At 38.4% G+C, this 14970-nt stretch overlaps 1 protein-coding gene across 1 annotated transcript in view; it reads left to right on the top strand.

Moving 5' to 3' along the window:
• fam49ba (family with sequence similarity 49 member Ba) overlaps window positions 1–14970 on the top strand; it is a 39579-nt gene continuing 24609 nt past the window's right edge. The window contains exon 1 of the mRNA XM_055867564.1: window positions 1–167. The gene's annotated coding sequence lies outside the window, so the exon portion shown is untranslated. The remainder of the gene's footprint in view (window positions 168–14970) is intronic.

The raw sequence follows: 14970 nt of genomic DNA on the forward strand, positions 1-14970 counted from the left end.
TCCGCTGTACTAGAAGGAACCTGTGCAACTGACAACCATCATTTTTCCGGGTTGGCCTGTCATGTACAAGGAGGCACACGGAACCTGGTTGTTTTGAATTCTACGTGTTAATACGAAGATTTCCTTATCGATTCCAGGTGTAGACCTATACTTTCTCGATCTTGCAGGTATGTATTTATCTGGACTGTAATCTACTGTTGTACTTTCACTTTGAAGGTACTAAAGTGTCTTCAATTCATCTGTGTAGGGTTACTACAAACGTGCAGCATAATTTCAGGCATTAGCAACAGGTATCATGACATGAAAAATGTGTTCATGTTTTGGTTGTAGCATGTTGAAACACTTTCGCCTGTAAACAAATGAAGTTGGGCGCCTGAGTGATAGCCTAGGCCTATATCCTTCAAATTGTTATAAACTGATAAAGCAAACGCAGATATAAACTCGACGACTGAAAATTGCATAGCCTAAGAGAAAGAAATTGGTTGATTTAAATTCTCATCTCAAAGAATGATCAGGCTTATGTCAAATAATTAGCAAAATGGTTATAGTTGAACACAGAACTGAAATTCTGCTGGTGTGAGAATAGAGCCCGTCTTTTACAAATTGAAAGGAAATTAACTAAACTATTCTCATACTTCCTCAATGTGAAGGCAGCTTTTCAAAGTAATCATACCACTTCCTCATTTTGTTTATTCAAAACACGCATTTAATTCGCCAAGTTCTCTCGTTTGCTTTGCCGATTTTATGCATTGTTACTTATAGTTTGAGATGTGTTATTTTGTGCAACAATGTCATTTTGTGTAACGATACAATACAATATATTTTTTTATTGAGGGTTACAAGTAGACTAGAAAACAGTTATTCAGCCTTAATAAGATTTCCCAGGAGAGGCAGAAGATAGGCAGGCAGCAGCAGAGAAGAGGTCTTATAGGCATTCACTTGAATGATACTACAATATATGCAGAAGGACGTTTAGCAGATTTTAGGAAGCAATAGCCAGTGATGAAACAGAAAGGACACTCTCACCTGTGCTTTGACATGCATTTCACCTGTAAGAACAAGGTTGATGATTCTGCATGGAAATTAAAGGACTTGAGATGCGCTATGCAGATATCGCTCCTCCATTTCCTGGTTCTTAAAATTCTAATAATTAGCCTAATTTCGGTTTATGTGACAAGACAAGACAGTATAGTGTAGAGAGTCATTGTACCATCTAAACAGCTGCGAAATATATTTTCCAGAACCAAAAATATTGTTTTTTTCAGCTGTTTGAAACTGGTGTACAAAACCGAAAGTACAAGACGCAAAAACGAAACTTAAGAACGGGAAGTATAGAAATACCGCACATAGAACAGATCTACCGCTTCTTAGACTTGCTTTCGATGAGAATGACAGACCTATAACTTATATTTCTATGTGAATATGGTCGTGCTATTGCAGCTTTGAAGGCTCATCATACTAAGAATGATCTTTGTCTGTTAGTTCTGCTTGCTGGAGTTGTGTATTGCCTTGTACTTCACAGATCATACTATGTGTGAGTTAAAAACCTGTGCAGAGAACTTACTGAAAGCTTCAGTGTGGGAGTTGATGTCTGACTCTACTGCAACGCTATCTTTTGGTATATATTCTTTGTAATGACATGAACCTCTCAATCTCTTTGCTGTGGTGTCAGTTACTAGTGGGTAGAGTAAACACCTCATGTTCAGCTATTGTCTGTTTATTTGCAAACCCTTGAAATTGTGCATGCTGCAAACAGGTTTTGCAGTTCTAAGTACTATATTGGTGTATGTAATATACTAGACTGAAATTCCATTTCAAAGTGGGACCACTTTGTGATGAGAGTTATTACTCAGCTACATGAGATCCACAACAAGGTGACCTCCTTCAAATCAACCAAGACTGCTGCTATTGGCTCTTCTCAGTTTGTGCCCTCCTTTCAGGTCTGTCCACATTTGGAACAGCCAGCCAATAGGGGAAGTCTTCTTGGGAGATTTACATTTTATTGTTATTGATTTCTCTAAGTAAGAAGTCATGTTTTAAAGTCAACCTTTTGCTAAATTAAGTTAAAATGTTATTAGTCGTATGTACAGAATACACATGGTATACACCGTCCAACGAAATTCTTACTTGCAGGTTCCTTCTAGACAATGCAACAACAATAAGAAGTAATAAAAGATAAGAATACGAACATAAAGTAAGTGGCTCAGTAGAATAGAATAAACATTTTAGCATAAGTATAATACAGGAAGGCACAAATTATAGTCCAATATTTACACGTGTATTGGGGGAAGGGTGGGGATGTGGAACAAGTGTTTAAATTCAGCAGTTTAGTAAGAGTCTGGTAGCAGCAGTTGTGATGTGTGTCTGTGTGGTTGTGTGCATGAGTGGGTGCATGTGTGCCAAGGTGCAGAGAATCTGAGCAAGTGGTCAGTCCAGTTCAACTTGGAATGATTATGAGCAGTAACATAGTGATGGAGTTCCTAATATTGGAATGATTATGAGAAGTAACATAGTGATGGAGTTCCTAATATTGGAATGATTATGACTAGTAACATAGTGATGGAGTTCCTAATATTGGAATGATTATGACTAGTAACATAGTGATGGAGTTCCTAATATTGGAATGATTATGACTAGTAACATAGTGATGGAGTTCCTAATATTGGAATGATTATGACTAGTAACATAGTGATGGAGTTCCTAATATTGGAATGATTATGAGAAGTAACATAGTGATGGAGTTCCTAATATTGGAATGATTATGAGTAGTAACATAGTGATGGAGTTCCTAATATTGGAATGGTTATGAGTAGTAACATAGTGATGGAGTTCCTAATAGTGGAATGATTATGAGAAGTAACATAGTGATGGAGTTCCTAATATTGGAATGGTTATGAGTAGTAACATAGTGATGGAGTTCCTAATATTGGAATGATTATGACTAGTAACATAGTGATGGAGTTCCTAATATTGGAATGATTATGAGAAGTAACATAGTGATGGTGGAGTTTGTTCATACAGGGCTGCTCTACATCTGCTCTGACAGAATGTTTACACATCATGGTATTCTAGCTGTATCAGCCCAACGGCAGCCCTGTCACAGGGCTAGAGAAATGTAACCACTTTCAAATTCATAGATGTAAAGACTGACATCATTTTAAATAGGTCTGTCTCCATTTAGTTGACTGGTTGATTGTTTGGTCGATAGGCTGTTTGTTGACTGAGATTTCTTTAGTCGAGCAGTAGCAAAACAATTCAATAATTGAATGGTGTACAAGACACCTGTCTGATTGGTTCCTGTCTGAGTGGACTAATCCATTGTGGAGGATAGCACAGTCCATCACTAAGACATGTACTACTGAAATTGTATATTGTTTTATTATGTAAGAACAATGGTACAATACTAATAAACATTTTATTATTTTATAACAAATGCATTTTCTCCTGCGTTGGATAGCGGCCATTGTCTGCGGTTCTGAAACATCAGTGCGCTGTTGAATTGCCCCTTTTCCTAGACCATGTTGCTATGTGCATAATAGCAAAGTTAACCTGCATATTGGTGTTGAGAACAATGCGGTAGAGGTAGCAGCGGAGTTGGGAGATGAGAAAACAGCCCCTGCCTTAATTGTCTAAGAAAAGTGAGGAGAGAGGAATCCCCAACTTAATTAGGTCTATAATCAATAGCCTAACTGGTAAATGTGCCTGGCTTTATATATCATCCATATATATCTACAGAAATAAGACAGTTCCTGTTTCTTTTTGAGTGTTTTTAATAGCCTACTGTTTCAGTGAGCACCCAAGCTTCACACAACCAAGTGTCGGTTAAACAATTTCACAAATGTGTCTGTTTTTAATCTTTGCTAAGCTGTAATAAAGGCTTTACACTGTTTTCCATTAGAACAGCCTCTCTGGTATTACTTATCATTTATTTAGTGTTGTTTACACTCTTCCAAATTGTCAGAAAAGTAATATTTAGAATAATAATAACCCTCCTTTTTCTTGATCTCCGTATCGTTATTATTACTATTCTTATTATTACGTCGTTATTATTAGTAGGCTTAGTATAGCAGCCTTGTATAACCACCATCGAGGTGTAGGCCAACAAGCGCATCCTGTTAAGTCTTAACACCGTAACTCACTTAGGCCTATATTTCAATACTTATATAGGCTACTGTATCAGTCATTCATTCATTTGTTCATGTCATCACACAGCGTCTGAGTCATTCATGATCGGAACATGCAATCAAGCATTTTAGTTTTAAAATAAAATAAAGGGACCCTTGGAGAAGGGTCCTCCTGAGCAACCAGTAAACATTCCTCTGTTTCGAGTTTATTTGCCACGACCTCTGCATCCATTTTGCTGTCACATGTGTTCAGAGTTTGTTATAACCAATTTATTGATGTGACTACGATATGCTATAGTTCAGGCCCTATTGGTCACCTACATGCGATGCATACATGTGTCATGTAAAGACAGCGAGAGTTGAGGAATAGGCAATCAGTTTCCGTATCAGGACTTCTCAGTCAGAAATTGCTGTAGTTATGTTGCAGCTTCAGCAACATGGACAGCACGATAAACACTGATGAAGTTCTGTAGTTGTCGCAGCAGCAGGGAGGACAGAGAGACAACGGGTGCTAGTCACACAGTCACTCGCTGTCATTTTTTTTTTAACACAGCACAGCGAGTCTGAGCACAATCAAAAAAATAAATAAATCAACCAATCAATTGGTCGAAAGAATAGACAGCTCTCGGTCGACCAATATTTTTGTTGGGTGTAAAATTACATTATTGGGTTATTTTGAGGCGTTTATAAGTTATATTCTATTCAAAATATTCGGTATCATTAAATTAAATGGCCATTGAATAGCAGGAAATACAGTTGAAGTTGGAAGTTTACATACACTTAGGTTGTAGTCATTAAAACTCGTTTTTCGACCACTCCACAAGTTTCTTGTTAACAAACGATAGTTTTGGCAAGTTGATTAGGACATCTACTTTGACACAAGTAATTTTTCCAACAATTTTTTACAGACAGATTATTTCACTTATAATTCACTGTATCACAATTCCAGTGGGTCAAAAGTTTACATACACTAAATTGACTCTGCCTTTTTAAAAGCTTGGAAAATTCCAGAGAATTATGTCATGGCTATGCAAATTGACATCATTAGAGTCATTTGGAGGTGTACCTGTGGATGTATTTAAAGGCCTACCTTCAAACTCAGTGCCTCTTTGCTTGACATCAAAGGAAAATCAAAAGAAATCAGCCAAGTAAAAAAGTTGTAGGCCTCCACAAGTCTGGTTCATCCTTGGGAGCAATTTCCAAATGCCTGAAGGTACCACGTTAATCCGTACAAACAATAGTATGCACGTATAAAGACCATGGGACCACGCAGCCATCATACCGACCAGGAAGGAGACACGTTCTGTTTCCTAGAGATGAACGTACTTTGGTACAAAAAGTGCAAATCAATCCCAGAACAACAGCAAAGGACCTTGTGAAGATGCGGGAGGAAACAGGTACAAAAGTATCTATATCCACAGTAAAATTAGTCCTTTATTGACATAACCTGAAAGGCCGCTCAGCAAGGAAGAAGCCGCTGCTCCAAAACCACCATAAAAAAGCCAGACTATGGTTTGCAACTGCACATGGGGACAAAGATTGTACTTTTTGTAGAAATGTCCTCAGGTCTGATGAAACAAAAATAGAACTGTTTGGCATAATGACCATTGTAATGTTTGGAGGATAAAGGGGAACGCTTGCAAGCTGAAGAACACCATTCTAACTGTGAAGCACGGGGGTGGCAGCATCATGTTGTGGGGGTGCTTTGCTGCAGGAGGGACTGGTGCACTTCACAAAATAGATGGCATCATTGAGAAAGGAAAATTATGTGGATATTGAAGCAAAATCTCAAGACATCAGTCAGGAAGTTAAAGCTTGGTCGCAAATGGGTCTTCCAAATGGACAATGACCCCAAGCATACTTCCAAAGTTTTGGCAAAATGGCTTAATGACAACAAAGTCAAGGTATTGGAGTGGCCATCACAAAGTCCTGACCTCAATCCTATAGAAAATTTGTGGGCAGAACTGAAAAAGCGTGTGCGAGCAAGGAGGCCTGCAAACCTGACTCAGTTACACCAGCTCTGTCAGGAGGAATGGGCCAAAATTCACCCAACTTATTGTGGGAAGCTTGCGGAAGGCTACCCGAAACGTTTGACCCAAGTTAAACAATGTAAAGGCAATGCTACCAAATACTAATTGAGTGTATGTAAACTTCTGACCCACTTGAATGTGATGAAAGAAATAAAAGCTGAAATAAATCATTCTCTCTACTATTATTCTGACATTTCACATTCTTAAAATATAGTGGTGATCCTAACTGACCTAAGACAGGGATTTTTTACTCGGATTAAATGTCAGGAATTGTGAAAAACTGAGCTTAAATGTATTTGGCTAAGGTGTATGTACACTTCTGACTTCAACTGTAGATTCTGCCTTAACATTTTCCTTGCAGCAGAAGAATGTATACGTGTTCAAGGAGTTCAAGGTACTGTATGTAGGAGGTAACTGTATATCTGGTGTGTGAATAGTATAATGTTGAGCCTAAGAAGTTTTTTAAGAAATCAAAATGATAGGAGAGCAAAGTGTAGGTTTAGTCTGCATAGGGCAGGACCAGAAGGTGGCCATTATTGTGTCAGTGAAAGTCTAGGCTTTGGCTGTGCATTCCTGTGTGCTGCAGCGTAACATAAGTGCTGCTTGACATAGCCTTAAGGCAAAGATACTTGTCTGACTAGGTAGCTCTGTAAGTGTTGATTTGTGTTTGGCCTCTTGTCTCTCTCCTGTATGCCAGGAGTCATTTATGGATGGTAGTGTTTTGGTAATGAAGATGCACTGCTTGTACTGGTGTTATGAAGTTTTTATTCCTTCATTGAATGCTTTAGGTTTACCTGTGATATATTATTATTTTTTTTTTTACATAAAGTTTACAGACAACTTAACATGAATGTAGCATGATCATTACATCATGAATACAACAACATGTTATCACAATCATACACTGCATTTCACATCTGTAAAGTCTTTTTGTGACCTGAATCCAATTTAAAGGTAAATGCTTGAAGTAAACGTCTGGATTTTCCTAGACCACGTTGCTGCTCTACTACTGGTCTATTGCTGGTCCGAAAGAGACATCAGAGTTTGTCTCTGGTGTATGTCTCCAACCGATGTAGCGTTTACCTTTGTTAGTTGGCTACAATTTGTTCAATGTGTTGTTAAGCTTGGCATGTCTGTTTGACAGACTGAAGCTCAACACTGACACATTGCCAAAAAGAGAATTGAGTAGAGAAGAGAGACAGTCGAACACAAATACAGAGGAAATGCCAGTCTGATACTTTGTAACTTCCTGGGTGGCTTGTGTCTGATGTAGCACATTTGCCACACTATGAAATTGACACATCCGTCTTTAAACACTCTGCAACACTATGCAGGACTAAAGCAATGTGAACTATTTCCCAGAGGCCTTCAATATATTTTGAGTTGTCTTTGAGGGTAACACTTAGGCCGGGGTTCAATCCAAAATTACCGCTATAGCATGCTTGACATTTTAAAGTTCCAGTATGTAGCTTTGTGGGCGACCTGACCAAATGCACAAATAAATGTGTGTTTATAGATCTGTCATTCTCATTGACAGCAATCGGTAGATCCCTTCTGTGTGCGCTATTTCTCAGTGATTTAGATTGTACAATGATTCTCTAGCTACACTATACATTGCTTGTTTTGTCACAAACTGAAATTAGGCAAACGTGATAGAATTTTAGCAACCAGGAAATGGCGGAGACATTTCTACATATTGTGGCTTTAAAGGTAATTTTCAATTGAGCCAATATCTGCAGCATATACCTTGAATGCGATCTCTGCAGAAATCGTGACATTTTCTTTAAAATACACATTGTCTACAAGTACGATCGGATTGAATCCCAGCTTGACTCTAGTAAAGTTACATTCTTCTGAAGTGTGTCCATTTACAGTGCCAATCTGCGATTGGTACATCCATTTTTGGACTTTTAAATAATTATATTTGATTATTTAATTCAGAATAGAATACAACTTAAATGCCTCTTCAGTTTAGATCAAATGTCTAACCCATCAGAATCCAACATATAAGCATGTTCTACTCCATTGTTTGTGAACAAACACTGTCTAGCCTCAAAACAAGGATAAAACTATAATTTGTATACCATGGATGGTCAGTCCTTGCATCCATAGGTCTGTCTATGAATTTGAGAGTGGTTACATTTGTCCAGCCCCGTCCCTCAAGGTTGTACTAAAACAGTGGGAGGGTGCCCTTTAATGTGTTTACCATTATACTTATTGTAAAATGTGGTATCTGCAGTCAGAATGTCAAAGCAACTATTGCTGTTGGGCATTACCGAGTTTAAAACCCTAGGCAATAACAATGCCTAATATTACACCTTCTCAGAGCTCCTAGTTTTATGAGAATGGAAGAACATTCTAAACACTGTGTTTGGTCAATAAGATGTCGTTTTCTAAAGAGATTTCTGTTGTTTATAGATATTAATTAGATATTATCTGTACATAATGTACACCGTTCCTAAAGAATTTAGTTACATGCTTGGTTTGCTTCAGGTTTGCGCCATAATCTGTTGTGAATGCTTTATGTTGCTGAGGTTCAATATTTGGCAAGCATTCAAATTGGCCACGAAGCTAAAGTAGCTCCTTTGTAGTAGCGTTTTAACATTTTATAAACCCTTTACAAAACCTTTGTAGAAGTGTCCATGGTAGAAAAAAAAAAGTTTTGTTTGTGCTTGTGTGCATGTGTACTAGAGGTTGACCGATTAATTAGGGCCGATTTCAAGTTTTCATAACAATCGGTAATCGGCATTTTTGGATGCCGATTATGGCCGATTGCATTGCAATCCACGAGGAAACTGCATGGCAGGCTGACCACCTGTTACGCGAGTACAGCATCAGAAGGACCTTGTGGCTGCAAGGAGCCGAGGTAAGTTGCTCGCTAGCATTAAACTTATCTTATAAAAAAACAATCAATCTTCACATAATCACTAGTTAACTACACATGGTTGATGATATTACTAGGTTAACTAGCTTGTCATGCGTTGCCTGTTAATTTATCATCGAATCACAGCCTACTTCAACTTCGCCAAACGGGTGATGATTTAACAAAAGCGCATTCGCGGGAAAAAGCACAATCGTTGCACCAATGTACCTAACCATGAACATCAATGCCTTTCTTAAAATCAATACACAAGTATATTTTTTTTAACCTGCATATTTAGTTAAAAGAAATTCATGTCAGCAGGCAATATTAACTAGGGAAATTGTGTCTCTTTTCTTGCGTTCTGTGCAAGCAAAGTCAGGGTATATGCAGCAGTTTGGGACGCCTGGCTTGTTGCGAACTGTGTGAAGACCATTTCTTCCTAAATAAGACCGTAATTCATTTGCCAGAATTTTACATAATTATGACATAACATTGAAAGTTGTGCAATGTAACAGCAATATTTAGACTTAGGGTTGTCACCCGCTCGATAAAATACGTAACGGTTCCTTATTTCACTGAAAGAATAAACATTTTGTTTTTTGAAATGATAGTTTCCGGATTTTACCATATTAATGACCTAAAACTCATATTTCTGTGTGTTTATTACATTGTAATTAAGTCTATGATTTGATATTTGATTGAGCAGTCTGACTGAGCGGTGGTAGGCAGCAGCAGGCTCGTAAGCATTCATTCAAATAGCACAGCGCTGTTTATGACTTTAAGCCTATCAACTCCCGAGATTAGGCTGGCAATACTATAGTGCCTATAAGAACATCCAATAGTCAAAGGTATATGAAATACAAATGGTACAGAGAGAAATAGTCCTATAATTCCTATAATAACTACAACCTAAAACTTCTTACCTGGGAATATTGAAGACTCATGTTAAAAGGAACCACCAGCTTTCATATGTTCTCATGTTCTGAGCAAGGAACTTAAACGTTTGTTTTTTTACATGGCACATATTGCACTTTTACTTTCTTTTCCAACACTGTGTTTTTGCATTATTTAAACCAAATTTAACATGTTTCATTATTTATTTGAGACTAAATGTATTTTATTTATGTATCATATTAAGTTAAAATAAAAGTGTTCATTGTTCATTCAGTATTGTTGTAATTGTCATTATTACATATACATATATATATATATATATATATATATATATATATATATATATATATATATATGTATATATATATATATATATATATATATATATATATATATATATATATATATATAAAAATCGTCCGATTAATCGGTATCGGCTTTTTTTGGTCCTCCAATAATGGGCATCAGTATCGGCGTTGAAAAATGATAATCGGTCGACCTCTAGTGTGTACGTGTGTGCGTGTACATGTGTGTGTGTGTGTACATGTGTGTGTGTACATGAGCTCAAGACACAGAAGCTGCATAGCAGGCCTGACTCAGCAAAAAGGAGGCTACCGCTCAGATTCAGTAGTTGGTGATAGCATGCCTTGGTGGAAAAAACAATACTGTATGTAGGCCTCTCCCTCATTGAATAACTGGCGAAATGATGCATTGAGTTGTACTTGAAGCACACAAGTCCATAGGCCTACACCTGCGATGCGTAAATAGTATACCTCTGCAAAATGTTCATTCCGTCTAGTATGTCACAATGTTTTATTGTGGATCCCACTGAAGCATTCAACTAGATTAGCAAAGCATGTTCATTCAGACGCATGTTTCAGTCAGACACGTATGCACGCGATGGGTGGCAAGTTCACACAGGTTTCCCCCAAGTTGCGGATCACACCTCTCTTGCTCCCGCTCTTGGCATTTTTCTGTGCTCTCTCGTTCCCCTTTTATTCCATGGCACAGATACATGGGTACGCAGTAGACTAGAGGGGGAAACTACAAAGCAGGATCAAGGAGTTAGCCAGCAAACGTTCCTAAATATTCGGAATAAAACTTTTGAAAGGTAAGCTTTAAATGGGCGTGATCTAATTTATACAACAACCAAAAACACATAGTGAAGTTAAGCTTTCTTAATGAGCCAGAACATCTGTAGTTCATTTTGGTTGCTTATCAAAGTTAGCTGGCTAACTCATTGATTCTGCTTTGTAGTATACCCCTCAGGAGTCTCCAGCTCCTGGCTTCTGTTTTGTTTTGTATGCTTTTGTTCCAACCAAGCAGTAACACCTGATTCATCAAATTGTGGCTCTAACCTTTATTTTAACAGGGAGTCCTATTACAAATGAGCCACCCGGTTCAGGGTGGTGATCTGAAGACCACGATTAGCTACAAACAGATTGTGTGATTAGAGTTGGAACATTTTGGCCTGGTAGGTCTATATATGATAGAGTATACATTCAGTATAAATCAAACTATTCTGTAAGACCAACATTCAGACCAGATCATATACAGTACCATTCAAAAGTTTGGACAAACCAACTCATTGAATGTTTTTATTTTATTTTTTTAACTCATTTCTAGACATTAAAGACATTGAAACGATGAAATAACACATATTGAATCATGTAGTAACCAAAAAGGTGTTAAACAAATCAAAATATATTTTATATTTGAGATTCTTCAAAGTAGCCACCCTTTGCCTTGATGACAGCTTCACACACTCATGTGGAAGCTTGTGGAAGGCTACCCGAAACGTTAGACCCAAGTTAAACAATTTAAAGTCAATGCTACCAAATACTAATTGACTTTCTTTAAACTTCTGACCCACTGGGAATGTGATGAAAGAAATAAAAGCTGAAAGAAATAATTCTCGCTACTATTATTCTGACATTTCACATTCTTAAAATAAAGTGGTGATCCTAACTGACCTAAAACAGGAAATTTTTACGAGGATTAAATGTCAGGAATTGTAAAAAAAACGGAGTTTAAATGTATTTGGCTAAGGTGTATGTAAACTTCTGACATCAACCATATGTCTATAAAAAAAAAGGAATGTCACGTTTATTTAAGTATTCAGAACCTTTAATCAGTACTTTGTTGAACCACATTTGGCAGCGATTACAGACTCTAGTCTTCTTGTGTATGACGCTACAAGCTAGGCACACCTGTATTATGGTACTTTCTCCCATTCTTCTCTGTAGATCCTCTCAAGCTCTGTCAGGTTGGATGGGGTGCGTCGCTGCACAGCTATTTTCAGGTCTCTCCAGAGATGTTAGATCGAGTTCAAGTCCGGGCTCTGGCTGGGCCACTCAAGGACATTCAGAGACTTATCCTGAAGCCACCCCTGTGTTGTCTTGGCTGTGTGCTTAGGGTCATTATCCTGTTGGAAGGTGAACCTTCGCCCCCAGTCTGAGGTCCTGAGCGCTCTGGAGCAGGTTTTCACCAAGGATCTCTCTGTACTTTGTTCCGTTCAACTTTCCCTTGATCCTGACTGGTCTCCCAGTCCCTGCCGATGAAAAAGTTACGCATAGCATGATGCTGCCACCTCCATTCTTCACCGTAGGGATGGTGCCAGACGTGATGCTTGGTATTTAGGTCAAAGACTTCAATCTTGGTTTCATCAGACCAGAGAATCTTGTTTCTCATTTTCAGTCCTTTAGGTGCCTTTTGGCAAACTTCAAGTGGGATGTCATGTGTCTTTTACTGATCAGTAGTTTCCGTCTGGTCACTATACCATAAAGGCCTGATTGGTGGAGTGCTGCAGAGTTGGTTGTCCTTCTGGAAGGTTCTCCCATCTCCACAGAGGAACTCTGGAGCTCTGTCAGAGTGACCATCGGTTCTTGGTCAGCTCCATGACCAAGGCCCTTCTCCCCCGATTGCTCAGTTTGGACAGGCGGCCAGCTCTAGGAAGAGTCTTGGCGGTTCCAAACTTCTTCCATTTAAGAATGACGGAGGCCACTGTGTTCTTGGGGACCTTCAATGCTGCAGACATTTTTTGGTACATTTTTCTCAGATCTGTGCCTCGCCACAATCCTGTCTCGGAGCTCTACGGACACTTCCTTCAACCTCATGGTTTGGTTTTTGCTCTGACGTGCACTGTCAACTGTGAGACCTTATATAGACATATGTGTTTCTTTCTAAATCATGTCCTAACAATTGAATTGGCCACAGGTGGACTCCAATCAAGTTGTATTGACATATCAAGGATGATCAAAATAAATTGGATACACCTGAGCAGAATCTGGAGTCTCATAGCAAAGGGGTTTGAATACTTATGTAAATGAGATCTTTGTGTATTCATTTTCAATACATTTGCAAAAAATGTTAAACATGTTTCCACTCTCATTATGGGTTATTGTGTTATTGTGTGCAGATGGGTGAGAAAAATCCGTTTTGAATTCAGTCCGTAAAACAATAAAATGTGGAATAAGTCAACGAGTATGAATACTTTCTGAAGGCACTGAAGGCCTACATCTTTGGCCATTTTTGTCCGTCAAAAGCATAAAGTCAACTATTGTCTGACTGTTTGCATATGTAAAAAAAAACGTAACGATTTTGACGGTTATTCCTATTGAAAAGCATTGGCTCCATCTGAAATTCTCTGACACAAAATCCCAGTGTGCCTACAGGGCCATTTCTATGCATGCAGTGGTTTTTATCATGCCAGGTCACTCACTCACTGTGGCTCCACAAGGGGGCAGCATAAACCTATGCAGTGCTTGACTAGGCTGCACCTCCCTACTGTGTGCTCTGTACCCCAGGACATCTCTAAAAACCTTGCCCTGGATTTGATGACCTAGTCTCAGTAAAGAAGCATGAAAGCAAAGCAGAATCAGCGTTAGGAAAACACATATCTTGCAGATAGATATTGATTGATAAATCCAAAAGATGCACATTTGACACAAAAAGTATGTATACTGAACAAAAATACAAACACAACATGTAAAGTGTTGGTCCAATGTTTCATGAGCTGAAATAAAAGATCCCAGAAATGTTCCATACACACAAAAAGCTTATTGATCAGGCCACAATCAACAGCCTGATCAACTCTATGCAAAGATGTTTCGCACTGCATGAAACAAATGGTGGTCACACCAGATACTGGCTGGATTTCTGATCTACGCCCACACTTTTTTTTTAAAGGTATCTGTGACCTACAGATGCATATCTGTATTCCCAGTCATGTGGAATCCATAGATTAGGGCCTAATGAATGTATTTCAATTGACTGATTTCCTTATATGAGAACTGTAACTCAGCAAAATCAAAATCAAACCCACTGTCCTGGTGTTGCAAGCACCATGCTTTACCAACTGAGCTACAGAGGACCAGGGGTAGTTCTGTTTCATTTCAGCGAGCCATGACACCATCTCAGAAATATTTGCTGGAGTTAGAAACAGATAAGAATATCATTCCTGCAATTGGCCTTTTCAATTACTATGATTCATATAATATTCATTAAATATAATACCGAACATCCGATTTAGACCAACCCACTTATATATAAAATAAATGAATAATTGACCAAGTTTTATTTGTCTTGTAATTTATTTGTTGGGGGTTAACAGGTACAATATCAATTTCAATTGATATATTAAGTTTATATAATATGTACCTATGGGCTGCCACTCAAAATAAAAGTAAGAAATACTTACAGAGAATTATAATATTCATCAAAAATGATTTTGTAATAGTAAAATTGCCCCCCACTAAGCTTGGGCGGTATACAGGAGTATTTGGAAAAAGCATTGCGATGGTAATTCATTATCGACATTTATTTGAATAGGTCACTCACTTTTGGACCTAGAGAACAGTCTGACTAGGGTGGATGGAGTCTTTGACAATTTTTAGGGCCTTCCTCTGACACCGCCTTGTATAGAGGTCCTGGATGGCAGGAAGCTTGGCCCCAGTGTCGTACTGGGCCGTACGCACTACCCTCTGTGGTGCCTTGTGGTTGGAGGCCAAGCAGTTGCCGTACCATGCAGTGATGCAACCAGTCAGGATGCTCTCGATGG

The sequence above is a fragment of the Salvelinus fontinalis genome, chromosome 17 (genome assembly GCF_029448725.1).
Source record: "Salvelinus fontinalis isolate EN_2023a chromosome 17, ASM2944872v1, whole genome shotgun sequence".
NCBI classification, from domain to species: domain Eukaryota; kingdom Metazoa; phylum Chordata; class Actinopteri; order Salmoniformes; family Salmonidae; genus Salvelinus; species Salvelinus fontinalis.